Below are 4,932 nucleotides of genomic sequence, written 5' to 3' on the forward strand. Positions count from 1 at the left end.
ATTCAAAAGAACTGAATTTCAACACTATAATTTGGCAGACAGCCATATTAAATAATACAATTTAGGCAACTGAACAGTTTGGTGTGTCCAAAAAAAAAATAATTAAAACCAAAATATAACCTCACTAAGAAAATAGTTATTAGCTATAAATAATAATAACAGTTTAATAATAAAAGTTTAACATACAATAACTTTTATGAATAATGTGCAAATTGTAAGGCAAGAAATTTGCATTGATTATATACAGGCAAAATGTAGCAATCATATCTATCTGGGTGTGAGAGGGTAATAGCTGGTATTGTTGTGTGGTGGCAGGTGAGTGCTGGACCCCTTCTTCTCCATCACCTCCGACTCTGTAGTGGAAATATTGTGATTTTAGTGGTGAAAAGTCTGTCAACAGTTTTTGTGTCTTTTTTCCTCGTATTATTAATGGATCTGTAAAATAACACATCCACTGACAGTATTACACCCTTTTGTTTCAGGCCCCAGCTATTATTGTTGTTTGAACTCGGCATCCGTTGGTATTAGTCTGAAAAATCAAAGGAATCAGAAAGGCAAACTTAAAGATAGCAAGAAAGATGATAAAATTATTTGAAATAAGAAATGTTCAAAATAAAACGTAAGTAACTCATAATGACTTAATAGTTTTGTTTAAGTACATCTTTTATAAGGAGACATACCAGTTTTACTGCACAGTTACTATATTACCTGATATATCCCACTTCTTGCAGAAATTAAATATTAATTTTCCTTGCTGCCACCTACATTTCTTTTTTTTTTCTCACATATTTACAAATAATAGTGATGAGAAAAACCTATGCATATTTGGCAAGTCAGTACCTTTGTTCAGTTTTCAACATGCTGACCTGGACTTCGGTTGCACTTATGCTATATTACATTGTAATGTTCAACCTCCACATAACTCACTGGCTCAACACAGAGAATGGATGGAGTGATAATTCAGGATCCAGACTTGAAGTACTTTTAATAGATGGAACAGAGGTATCATCCAGACCTGGGCAGAGGTGCCACTTGGACCTCCATGTTGACTGCCACAGTCATCTCCCCACCAATCCCCTGTACTCTCCCTTCAGACCTGATAACGAAATGGGGAATATATTACACACTATTCATGTCATGGCAGTTAATGTGAGAAAAGGAAGTGAAAAAAAAAAAAATTAATGAGAGAGAGAGAGAGAGGAGAGAGAGAGAGAGAGAGAGATGAGAGAGAAAAGAGAGGAGAGAGAGGAGAGAAGAGAGAGATAGACGAGAGTCAAAAACAGTAAAAATAGAAACAAAAAGAAAATTACAATAATTACTTACCCAAGGTTTGCAATACTCCTTCCTTATTCTGTGTAAGAGCAAGGTACTGGATACAACTGAAAGCTCTCCTGCCTGACTCTGTTATGATACAGAATGACACGTTCACGGTACATTTGGTGCAACTCACTCATGTCTGCCAATCCCAATATCGTGAAGGCTTTTGTTCCATAACATCCTAAAAAGTTTATTGAAACATTAGATACTATAACTGACAACCAGAATGAATAGATTTTCATTTTGCTGACCATGTTATCTCAAATTTACTACTGAGTAAAACAGTAACTTACATGAAATGGACATCTGTCTGTCAATAGAAGGGAGTCTGTGTTAGCACGTAGTTAAATTTGTCAGCTTCATCAAAAATTCATGGAGAACATCGGTGAGAAATCTGAGAACGCTCTCAGATTGTGTCGGTGTATCCTGTGTGTGCACATACTGTTCTACATGCTTTCCTTAAAATAAGTCGTGCAGGTTGTGCCCCCCCACTTCAAGTAACTGTGGTTCATTTTTCCCCAATTTTTGTAAGCCCCTGTTGAATCAATTTAAAAACTAAAAAGAAGTTAAATTATAATAATTCTGTATTATTTTCTATATTATAAAATACTAGTACTTTTATAATCAATATCAAAATTTATCATATTGTTGTGGCTATCTGGGAGTAGGACACCAATTACATTTCTAAAATTATAATCATCATATATATTAATCCTTTAACCATGGCAAAGAGGAAGACGGGAGAAATATAATGGAGAAGACAGTCAGTCATGTATGTCAAATGTGTATGTTCAATACATACTAAAACAGACACAATATGGAAATTTTATGTAAAAAACTACTTAAATCAGTGTTGATAATCACAGAGACAGATCACTATATGTTAGATACATGGTTATCCAGTATGACACTAGCATATCATAATAGCAGATGCTTTATAATTTATAAAATAGTAAAATTACTTTCCTTTCTTTGTAATAATTTATCTAGAGACATCAATATCTAGGCATAAAAAACATGATGGGAGTAAAGGTATGAGGTCCTGAAACTGTAAATTATTAATTTGTTCAACAACCATACACCATCCTTCCGTGGTTAAAGGGTTAAACACTAGATCACCAGCACTCTGATGACTCATGTTAATTACTGTAATCAATTTATTAGCATAATCATCATTATATTAATCATCCCCACAATAAGTTCATTAAAAATTAAAAACATTAAAAATTAGCAGAAAAAACCTTTCGTTTTCTCAGAGGAATAAAAAACAAGAAGTGTGGTTTCGCAGTTTTTCCGGTCAAGCACCCGCTCCTCAGGAGGTGCTGGGCATGATGGGAAGCTATTCCCCTCCATACCTATACTCTGCAGAATAAACAAAATAATATACTTTTTAATTTACCTCTAAGGCACAATTGTCTTAATCTTTTTTTACACTGCATATACTAAAGTCACAAAGAAACCAACCAAAGCTCTTATTCAGTTACACAAATTTTCGATACCAAATAAGAAACTGTTGCCATTATCTCTTTTCATAAAGTTCACACATAAAAAGGATCTCAGATTTCACAATGGCCAAAAGCTTATAAGGGGGGAAAAAATTTTTTGAAATTTTTATGCCAAGTCTTCCTGGCAGTAACCCCCTTTGAAGACAATATTCACTAAAGCAGTAAACCACCTATGGCTGATCTATCACAAAGGTTATTGGGAGATTCAGACCATTAAAAACTCTTCCTTACCAACCATGATACTGACTGGGGTATTTCTGTATCAAAAGGATTAAACCAAAACCACTATCAACAAACAAAAACTGTGAGATCTTCATGAAAAAGTTTTTCTTCAATACACCTATTTGAAAGAGAGAGAGAGGAGAGAGAGAGAGAGAGAGAAAAATAGAAGAGAGAGAGAGAGAGAGAGGGGGAGAGAGAGAGAGAGAGAGAAGAAGGAGAGAGGGGGGGAAGAGAGGGGGGGAAGAAAGAGAAAAGAGAAAAAAAAGAGAGCCTCTGCAAATCTACCCTTTGCATGTTGAGAAAGTAACCATTGTCAGGGAAACAGGAAAAGTAGGCTGCACTTGGTTGCCCACTTCTGTCCCATGCTTACATTTTTTTTGTAGAGCTTAGTTCTTGGTGCAGGTCAGCACCTTTACCCCAAAGGGGGGTAAACTGGTTTACCTTTGTGTAATAACCCTTATGTTTTTTTGTAAGCCTGTTAAATCTATCATTGTCAGGAGCCATAACAAGGCTGTCTATACAAGATAGCATACTCATTTGTAATAATGGCAACGCTTAATTACCCCATTAATTAAATAGTTATCTTTTTTGGGGTCATTCTATACCTTGTGCTCTGTTTATAAGCTGGGCAACCTGTCTCTGAACTGTAGTAAACTGATGTTTTGTAAAACTAAGGGGTCTGTTCGACAAATTCTGCTGGAAGTCTGAAAATAAAGACAATTAATGAAAATACATCCTTATATTTCTATCAATAAACAATTATTGTATCAGTTCAGTAATGACTTGTCACCCATGAAAACCAGAAAATGGTTAAAAGCATGAAAAGTAGACAGAAGAGGAAAAAAAATCTCACTTTTGAATGATGATGTTTCCTCCTGAGATGGCTGGTGAAGGGTTGGAGGAGTTGGTGGTAGTGGCTTTGGAGTTAGGAGGTCTTCCATGTCAGAACCACTGAGGCTCCAGTCCTCATTGTTGCTGCCTTATGACCATCCTGAAACTCTCCCCAGTGGCCGACCAGCACAACTCATTCTGTTTACTAAAATTACACAATAAATAGCAATTTCCAGAATACAAAATTGTTGTACAAGATATATACATAACCTAAAGCATAGAAATTCTCAGATGATTAAACTCAACAGAATAATCTTGCCTCACTCACATTCTCCCCCCTAAAGAAAGAACCGCACACAATATTTTCAATAAACCTAGATACTGTCCAAAGGGCTTATCAACTAGGGCAGCAGCTCTAGTAAACACATCTAATGTATGACATGCCAAAATTAATATATAATAATATTATACTATTCTTTCAATTGTATACATGATATATGTCTCATTTGCATACTGGATTCCAGGATATGCATCTGATACTGGTATCAGCATACTATTTTTTTCCTCTTATAACTCAATGTTACCACATAAATGGAAAGAGGTGATACTTCATTACCTTTCCTAAATATGATGTATACTTGAACTTAATATTTGCTTTATACAAGTTCAATCAAACAGTTTGTGTATGTCTCTTTTTTTTGCAATCAGTGACAATTTTCCCCCTGGTACCAAGACTTTGCAATTACACCCTGTGGCAAACTGGGGGACTGATCTTTGCATGTGTGCTTACATTACTGATTTTAAAATTCTACCTGTGGTACCATGCATTCTGTAATATAACCGCACATAGCCTGTTGCCAAGTACAAGAAATCTTTAAACTTACTAAAGGAATAAGAGTATAGACGACTTTATCTTATTTAGCAACAAACTCTTTATTGGATAATCACATATGGGATAGCAATGGCAATAGTCATCATCATCAATAATGGTATGCTCATGTTTGAGCAGACCGGGACCTCTCCACCCTCCATCGCCACTAACTCAATTCTTTTCTTC

At 35.4% G+C, this 4,932-nt stretch overlaps 1 pseudogene; it reads right to left on the reverse strand.

The window, feature by feature from the left end:
* Positions 1-216: 216 nt before the first annotated feature.
* Positions 217-4,072, reverse strand: LOC119569003 (annotated as a pseudogene).
* Between the last annotated feature and the right edge of the window lie 860 nt (positions 4,073-4,932).

Source organism: Penaeus monodon, unplaced genomic scaffold (genome assembly GCF_015228065.2).
Source record: "Penaeus monodon isolate SGIC_2016 unplaced genomic scaffold, NSTDA_Pmon_1 PmonScaffold_12078, whole genome shotgun sequence".
In the NCBI taxonomy this organism is placed as follows: Eukaryota; Metazoa; Arthropoda; class Malacostraca; order Decapoda; family Penaeidae; genus Penaeus; species Penaeus monodon.